The sequence below is a fragment of the Ambystoma mexicanum genome, chromosome 7q (assembly GCF_040938575.1).
Source record: "Ambystoma mexicanum isolate Mex_15411 chromosome 7q, UKY_AmexF1_1, whole genome shotgun sequence".
Taxonomy (NCBI): domain Eukaryota; kingdom Metazoa; phylum Chordata; class Amphibia; order Caudata; family Ambystomatidae; genus Ambystoma; species Ambystoma mexicanum.
In genome coordinates, this window is record NC_090941.1 from 799,688,430 (window position 1) to 799,713,619 (window position 25,190).

At 46.6% G+C, this 25,190-nt stretch overlaps 1 protein-coding gene across 4 annotated transcripts in view; it reads left to right on the top strand.

Annotated features, from left to right (window-relative positions):
* Positions 1–25,190, top strand: part of LOC138527785 (inhibitor of apoptosis protein-like) — a 268,461-nt gene that overhangs the window by 19,888 nt on the left and 223,383 nt on the right. The gene's annotated exons all lie outside the window — the stretch shown is intronic.

Consider the following 25,190-nt stretch of genomic DNA (forward strand, 5'->3'; position numbering starts at 1 on the left):
CTCCAGCATGACTCGCTGATGATGGAGCTAAATTGATCGCCTCTAGATCTTCAGTGTAAGAGCTGATATTTTCAGAATCCACTGAGTGGGTAGTAAGATCTAGGAGGATGACTCTGTCGTCCTCACTGAGACTTGCGTATGTCACTCATCTGTGTAATGTAAGATTTGCACGAGGTTTACTTGAGTCTGGCTCTGGTTTTGTAGCTTGTCAGTGTTCGTCATTTGTGGGGATGATTTTTCTCAGTAAACTTCTGGAATCTTTGTTGTGGACCATCGTAGGTATTTTAGTATTCCTTTGCCTTCATTCGGGTTGATGCTTCTGCTTTCTGTTTCCCAAAGACAGCAAAGACTTCCAGCGGGGAATTCCCCTTCCCGGCCCCCTTTGGTCTGCCGTTTGCACAGGAACGGGCTTGCGAGGCGGCAGGTTGTCTGTGCCAGCACCCTGTGTCTCTTCACCAGTCAAACCCAATGCCTCACTCGCCGGAATAGATGGTTGCTGGGTGAGAGCCCGGTTAGGATTGTCACAACCAGGTTGTGGTTGTTGCCGGCTGTTCTCAGTGGCAGATGACGTTATGTAAGCCCGTTGGCTTGCCGCCCTCCTTTCGATTTACTCCCCCAGTTGTGTGGTCACAGGGACCTGAAGGCACTCCGTTCTCGATTTATCGGAGGCCGTAATAAAGCATTCTAAATAGATTATTTTTGTATGTAACATTGCCAGTAAGGTGGTCTGGTCTTTTAAGGTGTCATTAAGGGCGACGTAAAGCTTCGTGAAGGGAGCCAGTGGTGTTTTCATCACTGACATCTGGCTGAATACATCCTCCCCCCCCCCCCCGACTTTTCCTTTGAGTCTGGTCTCCTAGGGGCAGCTAGATTTGCAGAAGGGGACCGTTTCAGCTCTAAATGGTGTCTGTTTTGCTGGTCATCTTCTTGAGCTTGTTCGACGGGGTCAAAGTATATGATCCCTTTGTAGGCAGCTGTAAGGTCGTCAACCCTCTTGGCCAAAAGTGCGACATCCCACCACAGGTTGCCAGACTCGTTTGTGGGCTGTTGTGGGTCTTGGTGACCAGAGGGCTTCAGCGGATCTCCGCTGCTTCCTTGCCCACCGGGGCTAGGAGAGTACAATGGCGCTTTAGCAATCTGCCTGTCCTGTGGGGGTTGGGGTTGAGGCAGTAGGGGGTCTCTTTTGGGCCGGTGCGCTCTCCACCATTTGTGGGATGTTATGTGTTAAGGACGACCCGTTAGTTCCTTAGGGTCCCCACCTGAAGATAGTAGTGGCTTCACAGGGACGCCGGGATCCGCTGGCAGAGATTTAGGCCCCAAAGTTATCCATTTATCGAGGCCCGGCCCCTGAGGCTGGGCGCCTTTCCATCGCCATTTGGTCAGGGGATGACGACTCAAATTAATAGTAGGACGTTGCACATGTTTATTTCCCCATTGGGATTATCGGAGGGTCTGCCGGTTTCGGTCGTGCAGCAAACGAGACAATCTCTTGAGGACCACACTTTATGAGAGATTCCAACAGCGTTGCTCATCGGCCTACGGGTTCAACTGCCGGTAAAGCCCCCGACGTTAAGGACACATTTGCGTCAATGTATAGAACCGGGGTGTCAGGTTCAGGTTATTGTAGGTGTCTGTCTATGGTGCTCGCCAGGGCTAGACTGTTCATTAGCCTGGCGGAAGATCACCCCTTCCCCCACCTGTGCAACCCGCAGACGTGTCCTCGATCTGGCATTGATGTTAGGGGGTGCCCATTCCCAGAAGCTACTGTAGATGAGAGATGTGAAGCCGTTGGTGCCCCGGCAAGGTTTGGATGGGATCTTGATCGCACTCACTGCGCGCTCTCCCTCCCTCCACCCCCCCTTCCCAATCGCAGCCAAGTCCAGAGAGGAAACCGCCACTACACCCCTGGATGGCGATGGACTGGGGGTATTTGTCTGACCTTACTCTGTAAGATATTGGCTGAGTGAGAGATCTCTCTCCATCGAGGTACCAGAGGGTGTGAGAGGGGGGGCAATGTCTGTAGGTCACTCAAAAGACTCTAAAATCAATGCAATCTAAAAGAATTCCATATTCATATTAATAATCCAAATTTATACTTTTAACTGGAAGTTACACAGGAAACTAGAACAGCCCCCTTCTCTTCAGAGTCTCACATGGGATGTTGTCGAGACTTGATAGCGGCGGCGCTCCAATGGGACCGAGTTCGTTCCGTGCCGAGGCTGGCGTCCCTGTTCCGCGTCGTCTGCTTCCTTAGTTTGGACTGCAGGTCCTGCTCCATCGTACCTCGCCTGGATAATGCCAGTCGGCTCACTGACGAGTGACTGGACTTGGCGCTGGACTCTCCGAGCCTCCCCCAGGCAGATATAGGTTTGCTTAAAAGCGTAGCACGCCACAGCAACACAGTGTTGATAGTTTTTCGGCTTCAAGTACAGCGACCAGCCTCCTTTTGGCGAGTGACTGGACACTGCACCAGACTTTGTGCTGGCGCTCCACGGCTTCCCTTAGGCAGATATTGGTTTGCTTAAAGGCGCAGTACACCACAGCAAACATTGCGTTGATAGATTTCCGGCTGCAAGTACAGCTGATATTTATACAGTGGCTATATGACATTTATACGGTGTCTCTCACTGTACCAAACTTGGCAGACACTGACATTGCAGAATATTTTATATAAGATGATGTGAATCACCATTAGTGGCCTAATAAAGGATGCTATACAACTATCTCAAGGTTAGTTTTCATTTCAACAGTTAGTCCTTGTATTAAAATAAAATGGCAATTGCTCACATCTCATGTTGATAGGGATTGTTTCCTGTGTAACTTCCAGTTAAAAGTATAAATTTGGATTATTAATATGAATATGGAATTCTTTTAGATTGCATTGATTTTAGAGTAAATGTTGTTACAGCTACATGTTAAGCTGAAAATACCTTTTCAATTGAGACCTTAATTTAAAATCCACCCATAAATAACAGAAATATTAAGGATTTTATGAACTTTGTTGGCAGCAGTATTGGTACTTTCTGATGACTTGAGCAGTCCCACATTTCCCCCACTGTCATGATCTCTGCTTCCAAAAGGTCAGGGTTTTCCCAACTCCCTTGGAAGCAGATCCATAACCCAGGTTCCGAGTGCCAACCAGTCCCAATTGGGACCTTTTGGACCCAGTCCTGGCGCCAGTGGCACCAGGCTCCAGCGCTGGGCTCATAATGCTTGGGTGGACTTACCTGCAGCAGACCATGCTGCTTACTTGCCTGCCAGTTGAGCCTCTGATCCTCTTCTGTTTGGAACTACTTTTCCTGTTGGGTGGGGCAGGAGCCACTCCCTAGATTCAGAACACTGGAACTCTTCTGGAAAGCAGTAACTCTTTTCTTACCTAGGCGTGGCTGTGGAAGGAGACACCTAAGCACTACAGGAGGCTATTTAAACCACACCCGATGGATGAATCTTGCTTTGCGTTATTTTGCATCCTCTGCAGCAGAACGCTCATCGTGTCTTCTGCATCTGATCCTGGGCCTAAGGAAAAAGGCTTACCATCCTGAATCCAGTCTTCAGCAACACCTATAAAGACAAGAAAGAACAGGTTAGCATTACGGTCTTCAGTGACAGCTCTTCACTTACCTGGTCCATCGGCTGTCACCAACGCCTCGCGCTGCATTCCGGCATCTGAAAGACAAAGGCTTACCTACTCTTCGTGCGCTCCGGAGGCCTTCGGCGCTGCATCCCGCATCTGAAAGAAAAAACAAGGTGCGTTTAAAGACATTGGGGAACTTTAATACTCACGTGCCATTACTCCTTTCCACATCTAACCCAGTGGGTATTCCGGCACCCTGCAGCCTCTCCCAACTTATACCTGCAAAATAAAAAGACAGAGCGCATCGTGAAGCAGGCAACAAGGGCTTACTTGCGTGCTTCCAGGCGCTTCTATTCATCACACGGGCTCCATCTTCAACTCACTTCGGCCCGTCATCCGCCATCGCCGGAACCCTGCAAAACAAGAAACATCATTACTAAAGACTTTAAAGACATTAGAATTACTTGAAACTTACCGTTCGTGCAGTAAACAACGGACAGCAGTCCTCTGAAGTCAAGAGGCCTGCTCCCCTTATCCAGTGAAGAAACTGGTTACAGCACCCTGCCCCGAGGCAGATGGAGAGCACGGCGTTCACTTACCTAAGGTGAGAGCGTTAACCTTGGGGTTCTACAGGAGAAGAGAAAGGGAAGAAGAGAGACACATTCAACAGCCCAGTTCCTTAATCCCATATTTTCTATCTGCAGACATCTTACCCTTCGTGTCAGATATACCATGCACAGAGGTCCAGCCCAAAGAGCCAGCCGTGTGTTACACATCACCTGTGAAGATACGGTATACGCCCAGTCAAGACCGGCGCCTCTACGGGAATCAGGTGAGCGTTACACCCACTGAAACCACCACAAACCTGTAAATGTTCACTTACTATCAGTGTGTTTTTCCCCCCCAGAGGCCTTTTGTTATTTACGTACTAGTACTACAGTCTATGGTAACTTGCAATTTGGGGTCAATTTGTAGGGATCGCAAGATATTTTTGTGCATGAATAGTTTGAAGTTGCTGCTCTGGAACATTTTGTTGTTTTCCAAAAGAATGATAGGTTCACTCAAAGACAAGTCCCAGGTTCTTTACTTTCTTGTGTAAGGGTGAGTTTGTGCGGTAGATTGTGCCCATAAGAACGGGACAGTTTTTTCCTGCAGTGCCATACACTTAACAGTAGATTTCGACCTATTAATACAGAGGTAGCACTCCTTCGTCCAGTAGATATTGTGATGTTTCCCTGGGCATTATTGGTGTTTGCCTAAAATTGCAGATGCCTGGTCCGAATACTGTACAAGACTGCATGTATCCTCTACAAAGCGATCCCGAGTAGCTCACAAGCGTAAGCTCCACATGTTGGCAAAAGCTCCTTGCACAGCAAATGGACCCAACTTGCTCGAATTGCAACATGTTCGCAAAGAGAGGACCTGAAAACAAGCCTTCTGTTGTCACACACCCACCCTCTGGAACTCGATCCTGGTATTAAAAAAAAAGTCTTCAAGTCCATAACTCTTTCAAAACTTTGCTTTTTCAACTCCTGACCAAGGACTAATCCCAATGGACACAAACTGACGAACAAACTGTAACTCGCAATACTGCGCTACTGTTAAATGATGCCAGCTGTAAAGGCATAATGAAGCAAGACACAGACAACCGATTCACTTTCTTAACAAAAAGAACTTTATTTTCAAATGTCAGAAATGCAGCACCCTGGTGTGAGGCCTCGCCCTTGGTGAATTCCTGTTCCAAGACAGACTTCCTGAGAAGTGGCTGTCTCTGGGGAAAGGGTGTTACCTGCCTCTTACAAAGGAACAAATAGAGGCAATACCTCAAGGCTATTGACCTATCTGTGAGCAGAGGAGTGTGTTGTCTGGAATGAGTATACATCACCCTTCCACAATTGAACTGGGTCCACAGGGCTGGCACATGTGATATCCATTTAATGTGGCTGGGATTACCATGAGAGATGCTGGCCACCCTACCCTAGCTCCGGTATGGCTTATATTTAGAGTTTACTGTGCCAGGATCCTCTGGGTTATGCAGTTTTTTGGAACAGGGGTGCAGATCTTAAATTGAGCCCCTACGCTGTATAGACGTGGCTGTCAGTGCAGCTGTCAAGGGGGCACTTGTTACTTTGGGATCTTTTCTGTGCCACTGCTGGAGCAGGTTGAAGAGGGAAAATCGAGATCAAACCACTGCCCCCTCACCCAGGCGCATATACAGAAGAACAGCAGGAAGAACAAGGAGCACACTTATCATTTGAACCAGGCCCCAGCGCACCCATGGGTGACAAATATGCTGAAAGACGCCCACTTCACCAACAGTGCAACTTCCATGCTACATTACAATCAATGCAGCAATATCACAATCTACAAACACAAAAATCCCTGTTTAAAGGCTTGCAAATACCTATATGAATTAACATGGTCTAATTGCACAGTGTAAAGCCATGTTTCAGGAAAATTACAGCCAAGTTCATTTCTCTCACTGAACACTAGCTGCAGATGCCTTTACCAATACTCCTCGCAAACCCACGAGCAGCCAAGGTCGCACAGTCAGATAACATTGCTTTCTGCAGACAAACATTTTTTAATTCTCCACTAATGCTACTAAGCCACGGCAAAGCACCAAAGCCCAGTGTGTTTTTTTTTCTTTTCTTTCTGGGAACAAAAGATATTTTCGCAAATACTTGCACAACATTTGAAACATAATTGTAACAAGAATGGCTCAGCCCTAGCCAATGAACACTGAAAGCCCAGGGCGAAAAAACCTGTTTCAGCTAAAAAGTTATGGGAACAAATTCATAATGCAACAAGCTAGAATTAGGTAATGGTGGGCTGTCACAGCTAAACCAACCCACTGACGCAAAAGTCTAACATCCAATTATCAGGCTCTCTATAAGGGCTACATAGGTAACCTATTACTCAGCAGACAATAGCAGGAGGAGATAGGTTTCTGGGAGCTGATCCAATTCTGTGAGGTCAGCCTGCAGTGTGATTACAAAGCTGGCTTGCAAGCCAGCCCCGGGGGAGATGGCGCCTGAACTCTCGATGTGCACGACGCTCTGCGTGTTTTCTTTCTTTTTTGCTGCCCAGAAATAAACGCAGTTTGGAACATGTGACTGCCTGCTGGGGTCTCTGTTGCATTTCTGTGGGCCATATGGGAGGTATTGGGGTCTCCCATAGCTGGTGAGGGTATAGCTGCTGGGCCCCACAGCCCTGGTGGGGGTCCAGCTGCTCCCCAACAAGTTGCTGCAAATCAGGATACTGATGAAGCAGGGCACAAGCACACACTATGCTTTTGGCATGGAGTCTATAAAAGGGGAATCTGATCAGATTTCCCTTTCTGGGATGAAATAACCTGCATCATTTTATTGATAAAAATATCAAAAAGCCACGCTCCTACACCCTTGCCAAATGGCAGTTCATCACACCTACCCTTCCCAGCCCTTTCCCAATCCTAATGCCAAACTGACGTGTTCCTTAGCTCCGTCATGATTTACTAAAGGCCTCTTCAAGATCTTGGACCTCAGAATTCCTGGATGGCCCCTTCTGGACCTTTGGCTTCAGGCTTCGTTAAATTTTCCTCCTGGGCCTTACGCCCTCTTGTCTCCCATTCCATCCGGATTCTTTCTTCCACTGTCTTTGTATGATTCACAGTAGGCATTTATCATAGGCCCTAAGGTACAGGATTCTTAGTAAACCTTTCTCATAGGCCCTTAGTTTAGCTGGAGGCCTCTCTTAGGACTTGGGTAGCAGAATATATAACGGACCTCTCCTAGACCTTTGCCTGTCTCTCCTTTTTTATATAGGTTCTTTCTTCTGTCTCTGTAAAGAGCAGTTGTTACTCGGTCAGACTCTTATAGGCACTTTGATGCAGAATTCGCAGTATGCCTCTCCTTGTATTACACAGCAGCATTAACAATAGGCTTCTCAGTTAGGCGTTTAGTTACAAGACTCACAGTAGGCCTCTCTCATAGGCTTGAATGCCATCCTGCCAGTGCCCCAGACCTCTCATCTTCCCCTGCGTTTGCAGGTGGAAAGCCCCAGGCTTTGGTTGTTTTGTTCCCCCAAGGAGTGAAGAGTGGCTGTGGTGCCCTTCAGGTTAGCCTACCCTTCCAGGGCTCATAAGGCCTCTCTCCTCTACTTCCAGCCTTCACTCCATGCACCAACATGTGTTTACTCTCTCTGTCACCACAGGCCATCCCCACCCCCTCTGGCTACCCTGTGATGTTCCGTTGTGCCCCCCTCCCCCTTCTCGCACACAGGTGTTGCCTGTTTTGCTTGATTCTTCTACCCTGTTCACCCCCCGCCCCCAAACCCCCACCATCACCGTCTTGTGGCCAATGCTGGATTTGACTTTTATGGACTTCATTGATTCACGGTGCGTGACCTTTCTCAACTCTCATGCTGGACTTCCTTTGCTTCTTGTACTCATGGTGACCCTGAATCATGCTGTTCCCATCTTCATCTTGTATCCCGGCTTGTGTTATGTGTTACTACTGACTTCTGCAATTGTATTCGCTCCCCCCTCTTGCTTCTCCACTCTTATTGACTGCTTACTCTCTATTCTCTCCTCATCTCCCTTTTTCCCTTTTCCTCCCCCGCCTGCCCCCCGTCCCTTACTTTCTTCTATGCACTTACTCTATCAGAATTGTCCCTGGACCTAGCATGTTGGCAACCTCGTCTGTCTCCTCCTCCCTCCCCTTACTTTTATTTCGTCAGGCCTAGTCCAATAGTCGCTTGTTTTGTCCCCCCCCTCCCTTTCTGCACCCCTCTCCCTCAACTTTTTGTTTTTCTCCAGCTCTACCGGAAATGTTGTCAGGCCTAGTACGGTAGTCGCCTGTCTGTTTCCATTTCCTTCCCACTCTCCTCCTCCCTTATCTATCTCTTCGCTCTTGCACTATCTGAAATGTCAGGCCGAGTACGATAGTTAATTTCACATCCTTGCTGTTCATGGCCTGTAAGAATGTCATTGTATTTTCCCTTGTGCCCTCCCTTGCCTTAAAGCGCTTTGAAACACATTGTGTAAAGGCGCTATATAAACAATCATATCATATAATTCCTCCAGGCAGCAGTCCTTCCAGGAGTCCTCTCTAGCAGCGTCCCCTTGTTTCAGGGGAGCAACAGCAGCTAGCTCAGGATCCAAAACACTGAATGACTTTGCCCAGCCCAGTTTATACCCATGAAGCTCTGATGTAAGGGACCCGATTGGTTCTATCCTTGGTTCCTTGGTCTCCCTCTCTGTGATTGGCTAGACTAGGTGATGACCTAATTTCCTCTTACCATGGTTTTACTGATTGGTTCTTTAAATTTCTCAATAGGTCTATCAATGTCCTCCCTTAAAGCATGCAATTGAGAGGTTTTTAGGATGCCTGATGCCCAGCACCAATTTGGTGGTTTATAGTATCACTGCCGGTATGGTCGGTGAGCGCCCCACATCTTGCTTCTAGTCCAGTCTTTGTGCGGATCTGGTCCCTTGTAGTGGATTTTAGGGAATGTAGTTTCCAGGTGTAAGAAACTATGGCTGTTCCTGAGGTCGAGTTATTGCACCTCTGCAGGAGTAATTAGCATTTGAGATCCCTTCTCATCCACCCTCTGGTTGATATTATCCGACGGCGACCAAGTCAACTCTGTCCCATGTGGCTCGCTCCCCTCATTCCAGAGTTTGGGGAACTCCTCTAACTCACCACAGTTACGTAGACTGCTTATTTTAAACCAAGAATCTCCATTTTCTCTTACGGCTTTACTCCTGTCTGTTCTAGTGCTGGTCAATCAGTGCAGTGGATTTTATGGAACCACGTGAAGGGAAACAAATCTGTTTAATTCCTTGATCTTATTTTCCTGTCTTTTAGACACATTTGGCTAATGTCTGATAGTCACAAATACTAGTGTCAATTTTGAACTTGCAACAAAGGCTTTTTCATCTCCAATCAAGTATTATTCTCACAATAATGACAAATTGCATAGGCATGGTAAAGTAAATCCCTAAAGTGTCCTGGAATTGCGGCTACATTTTTAATTCTGTAGCAGACTTGTAGAATCCTGTGATGCTATTGGGAATGTTGCCTATGTAATGTATGGAATGTGGAACTGGTAAGGGTTGAACAAGTTTGTTTTGTCAGTTGAAAGGAGCTGTGGACAAGGCCAGTGAGGCAAATGCAGATCTTATGTTATGCAAATAAATAACCATCATTGCCACCTCTGTGAGGAGAATCATTTTACTGTCTACAAGGATTAAAGGAGCCATCCATTAAATTCACTGACACCACTGCGGCCCCACCAAGTAGCCGTGGTGTCATACAACCATCTCTCGGCACTCCCACCTTGCACCTTGGACAGTGTCAAGAAACCAGCACTACAAACAAGTAAGAGAGTGCAAAGTGTCGCGAAATCAGCAGGCTTAGTTCACCAACAGAAAGGTGAGAGCGCTAGTGGCACCCGATCTCCCCGTGCCTAGCCGACTTAAAAGCTACAAGCGGACTGCCTCAGGCTGCATTAAGCGATACAACCTAAAGACGTACACCATCAAGAAACCGCAATTATTACAGTGGCGCCGGTGTTTGTGTTATCATGTAAACGCTTAATCTTTTAAATGCACGCTAGTGTAAAGAGGGCATCTAGGATTGAAGCGGAACTCTAACCCTTGTGTAGATCTCAAAATAAAGCAGTTTTGCGCAAAGCTACATTCAGAGAGGGGTAGCAAACCATAAACGAAGAAGGGAGCTGAAGCCCAGCTATAACTGAGTGTGCATGTTTCAAGCATAAACAAAGTAGCTTTATTTGGCCGTAAGTGGTCCCCGGACTTTGTTTCCTGAGAGGTTAGGTGAAGAGGCCTTAACCTATTCAGTGCTTCAAGAATAAACAAAGTGGCATTATGTTATAGCACGTGTCCTTTGAGATATTGTCCTGCAGCTTCGAAAAACAAAAGAGGGAGTTCTTCATTATGACGACCGCATCTACGAACGAGAACTGAACATGTGCAGACATACCTTCATGACCAAGCACAGATGTGTATTTTATGATGAACGCTCATTCATAGAACCAAACCCATTGTGAGCGCATGTCACAGTGGCATAAATGCATGCCAAATGAGTCCTGCTGTTTCATTGTGTCTGTAACAATCTCTTCACCAAGAATACAAAGGATTTTGTTTTCTTTTCACCATTCCCAGAAACTCTTTCCTTGATTGTTCTGCCATTAAAGTAACAATTTTTATTAAAGTAACAGCATTGCCTGCAACATTGAGACCCTGCAATAGCATCAAAAAGGTACATTTATTTTTATGCGAGCACATAACCCTGCTCCTACAGGTGTGTAGACCACATACAAAGGAAAGGTTCATTGTATGAAAGCCATACAACAACCTACCACAGCAAGGAGCGCCTATACAACCAACACTGAATTATTGTAGCACAATTACAAGTCAGCCAGTGTGCCAGTTCAAGTCTCCGCTAGCTGCAAGCAAGCTCATCGCGTATCTGCTTCCCTCATAGCATCATTGCGGGCAACCTTCTAGCAGGCACAGTCCATGTGCAAGACTGTGGTTCTGCATTTGGTGACCCTATTACAGGTGCACATTGAATCTTTGATCTCCTAATACCATGGATAGAATTGCTTTACAAGGAGTACCACCTCCAAACTACATTCTGGAGATGCAAAGAGATCCAAGTATACCTTGGAAGAGGTGGAAGAAGAGGTTTGATCACTATGTTTTAGCTATGCATGGAGTAAACTTTGCAGGAGAAAGGAAGACATTTCTCCTTATGCACTGTCTTGGTAATTATGGACAAGAGCAGTTTGAAAACATACCTTCTCTATCGGAAGAAGAAGCTGATGGCTTATCGGAATATGAAAAATGCATCAAGATTTTGGACAAAAACTATGAGAAATGCACAAGCATTTTATTAGAAAGATATCACTTTGGAAAAAGGAAACTGGGAAAGGATGAGTCAGTGGAACAATATATCACAGCGCTGAGAGGTTTAGCTGCTTCGTACAAATTTGGTCTTGCGTTGAATGAAAGGCTACGTGATTAGTTCATGCTTGAATGTTGCAATGAACAGGTGAGAGAAACACTATGGGCCAAGAACAATCCAACCATTGATGTCATAAGGGTAGCGAAAGAAGTGGAGCATACCCACAGATGTGTCAAGGAGTTGGAGAACAGGGTTGGAAGATATGAGAAGAAACCAATAGAAGACCAGGTTAGGCAAATAACCACCATCAGACAAAGAAATACGACCACAAGAAACAGAATGTTCGGAAGAATAATGGAAAAAGGAGAAATACAAGGAGCAGGGATAGAAAGGATGAATCCGAAAAGAAAAGGTGTTTTTGTTGTGACGGGCCTTCCCATTTCGCAAGCAGTGACTAATGCCTGGCAATTAAAGCCATGTGCAAAAGATGCAACAGGTGTGGACATTTTACCTCATGTCGCAGGACAAAAAGTGAGAACATTGCTCTCTTGGATGTGAGGATATGGAAGACTGCACATGTATTGTTGATTTTACCTCCGATGCTGTCACTGCAATACAGGATGATGATGCTGACACCGAAAAACTCATGACTTCCATCGAACTTCAAGGGAGGAATCTGAATATGGTGATAGATTCAGGGGCGAAGTACACGTTACTGCCCAAACATTTGTTTGAAATGGGATTACAAGGTTCCATTTCCCTCAATGCAGTGGATATACGCCTTGTTGCTTATGGTGGAAGGAGAATAGGTTTGGAGGGTTGGTTCTGGGCTTTGTTGAAATTCAAAAACAGGTCAGCAAAGTGTATGTTTCTAAGAAAGGTAGTAATCCTTTACTAAGTTGGTTCCATCAGAAACGGCTTAAGATAAAAATAGATCCTAATGCTGAGGAAGCTATGCTGTAGAAGGCAATGTTAATGTGGCTCACCATGTTGCGTTTCGTGATGATGAGTTGGGGAGCCTCGAGGGTTTTATGTACAAAATAAGAGTGAAACCAGAATCTGTCCCTGCTGTACATCAGGAGTGTGCCATTAGCTATCAGGGAGGCAGTTGAGGAGGAATTGCTTACCATGGAGAAAAATGATGTTATTGAAAGGATAGAGGCTGCCCAATGGGTCTCTCCTTTAGTAGTGGTATGTAAACCCAATGGAAAATTGAGATTATGCATTGATATAAGATCTGTGAATCGTTGTATAATCCCAGACAGACATCCCTTACCCAACATCTCAGAAATGCTTGGTACCATTAAAGAAGCAAAGATCATGAGCACATTAGATTTGAGGTCTGCTCATACATCGTGCTCCATCCATCCTCCAGGAATATGACAGCATTCATTACACCAGGAGACATATTTCAATGTAAACGTATGCCCTTTGGATTTATTTCAGCTGCATCCGTTTTTAATGTATTGTGTACTAGTTATTTCACAATATGAATAGTGTTCTGTGTTTCCAGGACGATGTGTTGGTATATGGCAAAGATCAGGAGGAACATGATAAGAGGTTGAAGAGTGTTACATATTTTTATGGAAGCAGGATTAACCTTGAGTAAGGACAAATGTAAGTTTTGTAAGATCTCTGTCCAATGTTTAGGATGTACTATAGCTGAAAGAGGCATTGAGCCAAAGGCTGAGTTAGTAGACATTATTAATTTTCCCAGTCCCTCTGACAAGGAGAAAATAGTATTCTTTTTTAGGCATGGCGGAATACTATTCCAAATTTGTGCCAGGTCTAGCAAGCAGATCTACGAACATGAGGGAATTGGTAAAGAAAGGTGTAAGATTCCCTTGGTATGATCAGTGTGAAAGGGAGTTCCAAGAGAAGTTTGCTCTCACCAAAGCACCCACATTGAAGAGCTGTGATTCCAGGAGATGTACCATAATCACCACTGATGCTAGTAACCATGGTCTGTGTGCTGTGCGGTCACAAAAGGGTGTGATAAGAGGAGCACACCATTGCATTTGCCTCCAGGTTGTTGAGGGCTGCTGAAAGAAATTACTCCACGATAGAGAAAGAACATTTGGCCAAAAAATGGGCAATACAGCAGTTTTGTCCCTTTCTGTGGGGGGTACAGTTTGCCATTAGATTGGACCATAAACCTTTGAAGGAGATTCTCATGTCTAAACTTTTGGATAAGGTGTCATCCAGGATACGCAAGTGGGTGGTTGGACTACAAAACTTCAATTGGAATATTGAGTATTTAACTGGTGTTAAGAATAAGCCAGCAGATTGTTTATCCAGGCTCACTAATGTAGTTGAGGATAAGCCAGCAGATTGTTTATCCAGGCTCACTAATGTAGTTGAGGATGAGCAAGATGATGAGGAAAAAGCTGAACACATTTTGAGTATAGACCAGTGTGCGGGAGAATTCTAATTTCTGTGCTAATTCCCTTCAACCTTAGAGACGCCAATCTCTCTTGCTGGACTTTAGGACTTTTGATTTTAATCCTGGCGTGAGACAGACCTTTTTCTCACTCTCTCAAGCATTTTCCTCTGATTTGGACTCTGTTTATTTTGGTTTTGGGGTCTGATAAACTCCCTAGGCATCATCTTTTGTATTGTGACACAGAGCACCCTCAGTGCAGTATCACTCATAAGGTTTAAATACCTTCTCTTGGGTAAACTACTGTTCCCAAGAGTAGTAAAGTGAAATTGACTTTACTTACCTTTTTCTCTTTGTAGACTCAGCACACATCATCTAATGTGGAGTGCTGAGGGGTTACTTAGTATCCCCTTAGTATCCCCTTTGTCTACTTTCTCCTGTAACATTTGTTTGTTACCCTTCCTTCAATAAATGGCTGGTGGCAGTAGTTTAATTTTCCTACCATTGTGCGTTTTTACCGCACACTGAATCCTCAGCTGCAATATTGCACCAATGGGTGCCCATTTTGCCAAAATGGCACCAGTCGTCTTTTTTTTTCGCCATTTCTTGCTTGTGAGGTCTTTCTTGGGTTTTACTCTGCACGCCAAACCAAGTTTGGTCCCATTGTTCGTTTTGTCTTCGGGATTCACGGCTGAAACCCGCCTCAGGCTCCAGCGTGTCTTGCAGGGCAGGAAGTGTGGGAGGTTCCCAAAACACCCTGTGCTTGGTCTCCTTGGTTACAGGAATGCATACAGGAATGCATCCAAAGGTGATTGGCCGGCTGGCTATCCTTCGAGGACAGCCACACTGCTGTATGAGTGACAGCTAGGCTGCGAATGAATGGGAGAAACCTGCATAAAAGGCGAGGTCTCTGGAAGAGAAGGCAGAGTTTTTTTTTTTTGATAACACATTTTATTGTATTTTATGCAATGAAACAACAACATATCAAACCTCAATTATAAGACTTTGCATACAGGTGACAGAGTAGCACGGTTAAGTATTTCAGATATAAACAATCGCAGAGATATCAGTAGTGTAGATACATTGGACGGTAAGATAGCTGGCAGTTTGTGCATCCTGGTATTGTTCAAGACTTCTAGAAGGATAGTATGAGCGGGTACAGGTCTGCATGCTTTCCCAATAATACAATTTGACGACATTATAGCAGGGTTACATAGTCTTTTCCCATTTTCCCCAGATCTTATCTGCTTTGCTCGGACAGCCTCTGGCCTGGTAGACACGGCGTTCCATTAGGATGACTGATTCCACGTCCGTTATCCAGTGACCATATTTTGGGGTGTTTTCTGAGCCCCACAATTGTGCGATGTTCTTCTTAGCAATTCCCGTGGCTGTTGATACTAGTAGTTTTTCAAATCGAGCCAATTCTATCGTGTCAGCGATGCCCAATAGAAGGAGTTTGGATTCCATTGGGATCGGGCGGCATATGGCCCTGGAGAGTCTTGCGCTGCATTTGTGCCAGAATCGCTGTATGCGTGCGCATTGCCAGAGGATATGATAGAAGGAACCTTCTTCTTGTTTGCATCGTAGGCAGTTGGGATCTGATGTTCTGCCCCAATTGAACAGAGCTATTCGAGGATAATATATCCTGTGGAGTATCTTGAGTTGTACTAATCTAATGCGTGCTGAGATTGCACATTCTCTAGGGTACATCAGGATTTCAATCCAGTCTTCAAGTAATACAGGGCCAACATCGCTTTCCCACTTTGCCTTCAGATTCAGCAGTTCCTTTGTGGCAAATGAAGAAATGACATTGTACATGGTAGATGTAACTTTATTACTCACACTGTCAATGACTATATTTCTTTCTATTGGCGTGCATTCTGGCATGTCCACAAGTTGAGTCCTGTGCGAAGCTAGTGCGTGCTGCAATTGCCCATAGTGATATTGTTCAGTCTCTGGGAGGCCATATGTGGTAGTGAGCTCAGGGAACTGTATTAGTTGGTCATTCACGATTATCTGTTGGATTGTCTGTATTTCAGCTGCGGCCCAGTTTGGCCATTTTGGGAGATCGACAAGGTTTGGGAGCCTAGCATTGTTCCATATGGGTTGGACTGGGGTAATCTTGGTGTCCCAACCTAAATGTTTATGCGCTTCTTTCCATACCAAGGCTGTATGTACTGCTATCGTGCATTCGGGCGGGTTACTTTAGAGTAGAGGCTTTCAAGTGGGGACATACCGTGTCTCGCCGCTAGCTCTGCTCTTATGTGTGGGATGGTCGGGTCACCGTGTAGTATGTCATTAACTGTCGCCATCTGATTTGCCCAGTAATAGATCTGAATATTCGGGAGTCCGATTTTCCCCCCTCCCATATCGAGCGCTGGAGAGTTGAGAGGGCGATTCTCGGGTGTTTCCCACCCCAGAGAAGTATACGTGTTGTGGTATCTATTCTGTGGAATTCCGCAGTGGGGACATGTAGGGGGGCGTTCTGGAGAATGTATAAGAGGCGGGGTAGAGTCAACATCTTGAAGAGTGCTGCCCTTCCTAGCAGTGTCAGTGGTAGCGCCTGCCAGTGGACTACGTCTTGTTCATATCTTCTGATAACTGGGTGTAAGTTTTGTTTTATATAGCTATCCAGCCCGTTGGTTATTAAAATACCCAAGTATCGGAATTGATTGGTTTCAACCTTATATGGGGAGCCGGATGTCGGTATACAGCCTACCCCTTTAACTGGGAACAGCACGGATTTAGACCAATTTACTTTGAGTCCGCTGAAGGTTCCATAATCTATTAGGAGTTGTGTGACCACAGAGCAGGAGGTCGCTGGGTCACCCAAGTATATTAGGAGATCATCTGCATAGAGGGATACTCTATCTTCCCAGTTTAGACCCCATCTGAAGCCCGTCCACGTACTGGAGTCTCACAGGAGGGCTGCTAATGGTTCTATTATTAGTGCAAATAGCATTGCCGAGAGTGGGCAGCCTTGCCTGGTTCCTTTGCCCAAACGGATGATGCGTGACGGCCACCCATTTACTCTAACTTCAGCCAGTGGGTTATTATACAGGAGTTGTACCCAACGTATGAACGGTTCCCCGAATTGCATCTTGCGCATTATGGCCCATAGTGCCTCCCAGTGAAAAGAATCGAATGCTTTTTCGAAGTCTATGGCCAACAGGGCCAGGGATTGTTGTAGGGCCGGTGCTCTCTCTAATGCGAGATGCAGTCTACGAATGTTCATTCTGTTCGACCTCTGGGGCATGAAGCCACATTGGTCCGAATGGATTAAAGATGTAATGACTACTTGTAATCTATTGGCTAATATTTTAGCTAGTATTTTAGCTTCACAATTAATGAGGGATATGGCCCGATAGGAGGTGCATTCTTCAGGAGGCTTATTCTTTTTGGGAATTACTATGATGCTGGCCTTGCGGAGATCTGTTGGGAGCTCGCCATGTGTTAGGGAGTATTCAAACACGTTGAGGAGGTGAGCGGGTATATCGAGGTGGTTTAGCTTTTTCCAGACGTCTACCGGAAATCCGTTTGGGCCAGGGGTCTTGCCTGCTTGTAGTTGCCCGATGGCGGTTGAAATTTCAGTAGTGGTGATTTTGGAGTCTAAAGCGGAGATTTGCTTTGTGTTGAGTGTTGGGAGGGCAATAGTGGTTAGTATATTAGTATCTCTGGCAATGGTGGGGGTTTGTATAGGTCTTCATAGAACTCGGCAAAGTGTTCAGCAATCTCTACATCAGTGTAAACTAGGTTTTCGTCTAACGTTCTAATATGGTTCACCTTCTGTTGTCCTTCGTCTCGCTTTTCGAGCCACGCAAGCATTTTGCCTGCCTTGTCACCTGTCTCATATACACGTGCCTTCATTGCAGCGTGTGCTTTCCTGGCACAGTCCAGAGACAGATTGTGCAGTTTTTTCCGTGCCAACAATAGGGCCCTATTCGTCTCTGGGGTGTCACTGGCTATGTGTTCCATCTCTTAGGATAGGACCTCACTCTCCGCCTCGATGAGTTTTTCACTGTGCTTCTTTTTTTTATGGGATGTCCATGATATAATTTCTCCGCGAAGGACCGGTTTATACGCCTCCCACAATGTAATGGGATTATCCACCGATTCTGCATTAAGTTCGAAATAATCGGAGGTGGTTGTTTCCATCATCTCCTGAAATTCTGGGAATCCTAGGTAGTAGGAGTTCAACCGCCATGAGGGTGGCGGTCATGGTCTTGCTGATTCCAGTTCAAGCAGGAGCGGGGAATGGTCAGAGATTCCACGTGGGAGAAAGGATGCACTGCTTAGTTTGTGGATAGATTGTTGTGGGAGGAAGAAGTAATCTATCCTTGACATCGAGGCATGGGCTCCCGAATGGAAGGAGTACTGTCGCGTTTGAGCGTGAAGGGTTCTCCACGCATCACATAGGCCCATTGCTGACACGAAAGAAGCCAGTCTCGTCGTGGTGGCCGGGTTCCTGGTTCGCAGGTGTTTGCGGTCCAGGGTATAATCCATGACCTCGTTGAAGTCCCCCCCATCACCATTGTGTCTGCCAGTCCCGTTGCCACGATAGGGGTAATTTCGTTTAGCAGGTCATTAAGGAGAGCTGGCGGTGAGTATACCGCCATGAGTGCCAGTGTTTGGTTCCATAGCGTTGCTTGGATGTGCACATATCGGCCTCTCGTGTCTTGCAATATGTTTGTAATTGCCAAAGGAAGCTTCTTGTGAATTAGTATGAGGACCCCTCTCGCGCCCATAGAGAAGCCAGCATGTACCGCAGTGCGGTAGTTTGATCTTTGGAAGAATTTGCATATGTTACCGGCTAGGTGCGTTTCGGTCAACATGGCTATATCTGGGGAATATCTATTTAGATGCTGGAGGACCAGGCGTCTTTTGATACTATTACCTAATCCGTTCACATTCCATACCAGGAGTTTGAGTTTTCTTTGGCTTGGAGTGTTCTCAGCTGTCATTATTGTTCTGGGATTTGTTTACACAGGTGGAACTCCTCGGTCGCATCCCCGTCTTATCCATTCCGTCTAATCTACATATCATACTCCTCCTGCCCCTGTATGCTGAACATTGAATACATATAATAAATCCAACTCCCCCCTCCCCATACTCCACCCACAACTGAAGCATCTGTCGACCCATTGTTTAACTTTTGAACAACCTAACTGTAGACTACATCAAACTGCCCTGTGACAGTCCGAATCCAGAGCGCAAGTGTGCCAGGTGCTGACACTGAGAACAACACTGGGCAGGGCAGTGGGGCTCCGCTATGGGTGCTCCGAGTTTACTTTATGCCCGGTGGGGGGGGGGCCGCCGCGTGGGTGGCCGCCAGCCGGGGTTGCCGTCGTCAACACCCTTGCAGTGTGCGATGTAGCATCTTGCGGTATATTTGTGGCGAAGTGGACGTCCAGGATCTCGGCGATGTTTGCTAATCCGCCATCTGTTGTGGGATTCGTATCTGCTGTTGTTGTTGCGGTGCATGTTCAGGTGGTCGCTCAGGGCGAGGCCTATTCCGTTCTCCTCTCCGTCTCTCGTCGGCACTCCAGTCGCCATCTATATGCTCCTCAGCCCATCTCCATGCCTCCCTTGGATCTGTGAAGTGTACTGTTGTATTTTTGTGAAAAATCTTAAGTTGGGCGGGGAATACGAGCCCATATTTAACTCCCATTGCTTGGAGGTGTTTTTTGAGGGGGTCAAAGGATTGGCGCACTTTCTGAACTTCCCTGGTGAAATCAGGGAAAAAGGCAATTCTTGATCCGTTGTACGTGATAGTTCCCTTAGACCTCGCCAGCTGCAGCACTGCATCTCTGTCTCTATAGTTTAGGAACCTTGCTATAATTGTACGAGGCGGTGCTCCTGGTGTGATCTTGCCGGCGGGAATACGATGGGCACGCTCAATAGAAAAGAACTTGGAGAAAGACTGTACGTCATATATGTCCGCGAGCCAGCCCTCCAGGAATAGCTCCATACAGTCTCCCTCTGTCTTTTCTGGAAGGCCGAGAATACGCATTGTTGCGCCTCGATCTGCCCTCAGTGTCATCTGCTCTTGCTTCCAGGAGTTTTATTCTTGCCATCATGCCAGCCATCTGACGGTTGACTCCGCGGAGGTTGTCTTCAGTTTCGGAGATCCGCATCTCTGCCTCCCCGGTGCGTGACGTTAGCTTCTGGAGGTCGTGTCTTAGCAAGGATACGTCTGCACCTATGCTGTCCATCTTTTTCTCCATGGAAGTTCTAGAGCTGGCAATAGCACTCATAATGTCTCTGAGGGAGATATTCTCTTCCATGCTATCCGGGTCTTGTTGTAGTGGTCTCTCTGGGGAGCGAGGCATTGGTGTAGTTGCATATTGTTCAATCCTGCTTTGCGTGATGGTCTTTCTGGGCTTATCTTTCCCCATTGCCGGTAATTTGGTGAAGTGGCTGTGCAGGTCCAAGATCCGCCTGGAAGGGGGGGCTCGCTGTAGGACAAGGGGGCAAGTATTGCCGAAAGGGAGGGAGATTCCGGTATGGTCGGTCCAGTCTTTCGACTCTATGCAGTAGGGACGTTTACAGTTCCTGAGTGCATGTCAAGGACAATCTCACAGTGGTGAATGGGAGTCCTATGAGTGTGCACAGGGAGGACAGTTGTGCTTAGTTTCCCATAGTTGCATTTATCGTTGTGGGAAAAACAGTGCTGTCCAAGCTGAGGAGGCACAGGGGTAGCCGTCTCTTAGAGCCTCGCAGCAATGGCGTGGTTGTTTTATTGAAGGCCTTCTGGTGTAAAGGCAAAATCTCTTGGAATTTTTTGTCGCTGCTTGCTGGCATTACGCGCTAGATTACTACGTTTTTGGGGCTGGGAGCGTGGTCTTTGTTCGTGTATGTCTGGGCAATGTCACACAGGATGATCGGGTTCTATCACGCGTCCCCAGGGACGCCGGCGATATGGGCAGGAGTTGGCGCAGGAGCAGTTGGAGTGCTCCCCGCGGCTCTGTGCACCCGGGTTGTTTCGTTTCTTCGCTTCCGTGCAGAGCTCTCCACATGTCTCTTGGCGATGGGATTCCTGCGGCCTATGTGAGGAGGGGCGATGGTTCACTGCCACCCGCCAGGATCAGCTCTCGTTCCCTCCCCTCTCCTTACCAGCATATGATTGTCCGCGGCGCGGCCGCCGGGGAGGACGTGCGGGCGCTCTACGTGGAGCGGAGCACCCGCGTCCACAGCATAGGAGCCGGATTCCGCCTTGCGTTGGCCCCCTCCGAGGAGGTGTGGGGGGGCCTCTCCGGCGCTTACCCACGCGATCGGGTGACAGCCTCAGGTTCTTTCCGACGCGATGGACTCCCGGCTGTGCGTTCCGCACGTCCGCCGGCAGTCTTCTGGGTCCGTTGCTGGCGGGAGGTTCTCCCTTCGCAGTTGTGCACGCGGAAGCGTCCGATATTAGTCGGTGTAATCCGGCAGCTGTGGAGGCGGCTCGAAGCAGCCGATTCTTTTTCCGGAGCCGGTGGGTGGGTGATTGCGCGTCGCCCGTTCTCTCCTGGGCCCGCTGCAGCTCCAGGCCTCGCGGTCTCCACCTCTCGATTCCTCAGGCGGCCATCTTGGTTTCCCACCACTGTTTACCATCCGTGATCTCCGCGGTTTATATCTCGCACAGCACGCACCGATTCCGATCCAGGATGTTCCGGATCGAAGCAGTAGAGTTTCGGACGTCTCTACAATAGTTTTGGGACTCCGCAGAAGTATTTTAAGAGCAGGATGAATGAAGGATTGGGCTGGCGGCCGGGAGCGGTGAGGGATCACGTCCTCATCGTACGCCCGCTGGCCACGCCCCCCCAAGAGAAGGCAGAGTTGACCACTGGACGTAGGAACCAAAGAAAGAAACTGGAAGAGGAGCTTGCTGCACCCCCTGGACCGTTGGTTTGCCCAGTGAAGCCCTGCTGCAGTGCTGAAGCTCCAAATTTCATATAGACTAGAGAAGCCTGCAACAGACAACTTCTTCCCTTGGGTTGGTGGGACCAACTGACCCCAAGACGAACATGATTGGAATCCATCTCGCTGCTGGCTGTACTTCTTCGCTGCGGCTGGAACCGAGTGCCAGGGAACAGGAACACCAGGAATGAGTGCATTGTCTTTAAGCTGGACCCGAGCTCTGGGAAGATCCTGAGGAGGTGATCCAAGCCTGAGCCACCTCAACAGAGTGCTGGAACCCAGAAGCAAGGGGAGCCCACAAGGTGTCGAAGAACTGCGGTGGTACTATTGACTGGTAGCTGAAACAGCAAAGTGCTGCTGATCTGGAGGAAGTCCATTGCCGCCGCCACTGACCTTCAAACTGCAGTACAGGAGTCCTACAGATGTCCTCCCTTCGGTCCCCATGACTGAGGCCCAGGAACTACAGGACTGCAACCAGAAGAGAAGCAAGCTGAATACTTTTTCTTCAGAACTAAGGTACTGCCTACCTAGGGGTACTTGCCTCTGGTTGTGTGTAGCTTGCTTGTTCTCACTGGAGACTTGCAGTAGCTGCCTGTTGCAGAGTGACTTGCATCTTTGCTTTTCACAAGCCTCTCAGCTTGTGGCCCTACAGTGATTCTTTTCTACAAACACTGTATACAACATTGTGCAAGACCTTTGTGCCATCCTCAAGAAGTGCCTGTGCTCCACTAGACATAGCTCAATTGATATTGGCTGTCCTGGCTCCCTGCAAACTCTTCTAACCCTCTGACTTTGTGTTTATCTGTCCCTCAGAAAGTCATACAAAAGTGACTTTTACTGCTGGGAAAGGGTTAAAATATACTTCACTGGGGGATTGTAAAGCACTCACCTGTTATGAGAATGTTCTAACCTTTGTTTCCTTCCATAACCTTTTCCTTTTTCCACCACTCAGCATTGCATTTAAGTGTAAAAGTGACATATCGATGTCCACATTGTCCTAGCTATTGAAGTCACCTCAGGGTGTAGGAAGTGTGTGTGTGTGTGTGTGTGTGACATCCCAAAAGGGTATCTACTTAAACTGTATTTTTGAAGTGTATTTTATTGTTGCCAATTGCCCTTTCTGAAGAAGGCTTATTTTAAAACTGACTGTTAAATTAATAAATTATTTTACTAGGAAACCTTGAGTATAAGTGTTATTTGACTACTTGTATTTGTGAACCTCTGTTACACCACTAGAGCTCACATTGACCCCTCTTGAGATAAGCCTGGCTGCTCCGTCACTCTACCAGCTTGTGTAGAACAGGCCTATACCAAAGGTTGGGGTTACCTATTGCCAAGAGGACTGGTGTAGTCTCCCACAGGGTTACTACATACAATCTTGCCTAACAACCAGGCAGTAGTAACACAGGACTAATGGTGTGAGGCTATGTTGGCTGATGAGGTCCTCCTCAATGTTAAGGAGAGGTTCAAGTGTGGTATGAAAGGTGCCGAGTTAAGAAAAGGGGTTGTGCCTGATACCTTTAGGCATGTTTTTGATGTCTTCTGCATAATAGGGGATTTTATTTTAAGGGGTGATAAAATATTACCTCCAACAGGTGTTAGGAAGAAGATCCTCGAAGTGGCTCATGAAGGCCAACAGGAAATGACTAAAACCAAACAATTGGTTAGACTGGATTATTGGTGGCCAGGGATGGACATACAAATAGAAATGATAATCTGGGAGTGTGCGGTCTGTGAAGAATCGGCCAAAGGGTGTGTTTCTACTAGAGTTGAACCTATGACCCTTATGCCTATCGTTCTGTTCCCAGGGAAAGAGAAGGTTTGGATATAATTGGTTCAGTGAGATCTCCAGGAGTCGATAGATTTGGTATAGTGTTAGTTGATATGCTGTCTCGTTGGGTGGAATTGACGTGGATTCAGAATGTGTGCGCCAGGGACGTGATCGCATTTCTGGATAATATATTTAGGAGGGAAGGCTATCCCACTTCTATTGTAATGACTGATAACGGAGTACAGTCGGTAGCAGATGAGATGAGAGTATCTTACGACCAATGGTATTGAGCATAAGACTAGTTCCATTTACCAACCAGAAACCAACGGAATAGTCGAACGGTTTAACAGAGTTATTAAGAACAGTATAAGGGTGGCTATCTCGAAAGGTGGGGATTGGAAGAAGGCTGCGGAGGACACTGTGGTAGCATACAGGTTCACACTCCATGATGCAACTGGTATCTCTCCTTTTGAAATGTTAAGAGGAAGGAAGCCAACACAAGAATCTGCCCAGGGTGGTTGGGCAGAGCATGTCAGAAAAATGAGCAATAGGCAATATTTGATTTAAGGAAAGCGACCAAGCGGTGTGTTGTTAAAGAAGGGGATTGTGTGTGCCTAAGACTCACTGATAATAGAATGGAAGGGGGTTTGAGATGGTCTGTACCCATGAGGGTCATTTAAAGAATTACATGGTGCTGTAAGGGTGTCGGATGGGCGAGTGTGGAACATTAACAGGGTGTGTAATGTCAACAAGGATGTTAAGGTTGTGCAGGAGACCGGACTGTGTAGACGGGAAAGCAAGATGGTGAGTGATTCATTAAGGATTAAGCAATATTGTGTGTTGCACGGGACTGTTGATTTGAAGTGTTCCTACTGGGGATCATCCTCTTACTGGAAGTGTGGGAGACCATCCTATTTAAAGATCATTTGGAACAGAAAGCTGATTTTATGATGTGTCCAGATGAGCTGTTATTAGTTATCACCCTGTATTCATGACTTTTAGTTACTGTATTATCATTGCAGTTATCAAGTTTCAAGGAAATGTTTCCAGATACGTTTTTTCTTGTGTACGTGTTCCTTATAATAATGCTCCGGCATTGTTAATTTCATTTTCTGCTTTTCTTTATTACTCTTATGTTTCTTTTATGGAAAAAAGGGAGATGTGTAGTATCCTGTGATTCTATGGGGAATGTTGCATATTTAATGTATGTGGAACTGATAAGGGTGGAACTAGAATGTAGTGTTTGTTTTGTCAGTTGAAAGGAGCTGTGGACAAAGCTGGTGGGGGCAAATGCAGATCGTTGTTATGTAAATAAATAACCATCATTGCCACCTGTGCGAGGAGAATCATTTAAAGACTTTTTCTGATCCAACATACACATGGAGAAGGGGTATTTAACTGCCAGTTGTGTCCTACAAAATGATATGCCACCCCTTTCTGCAAAAGGGGTGGTGACCATCCACATACATTCTAGCAATTTCGACAAAAGGTTTGTGAGCTGTCCGGGAGACCTGTCTAATAACATTAATGCCTATTCTTTAATGGTCAGTCTCAGAGATTGTCTAAAACCCACTATGAGTTCAAGCTTGGGGTTAACGATGTCATGATGTTTTAGTAGGTATAATCCAGATTACAATATTGAACCTTGTAAAATGT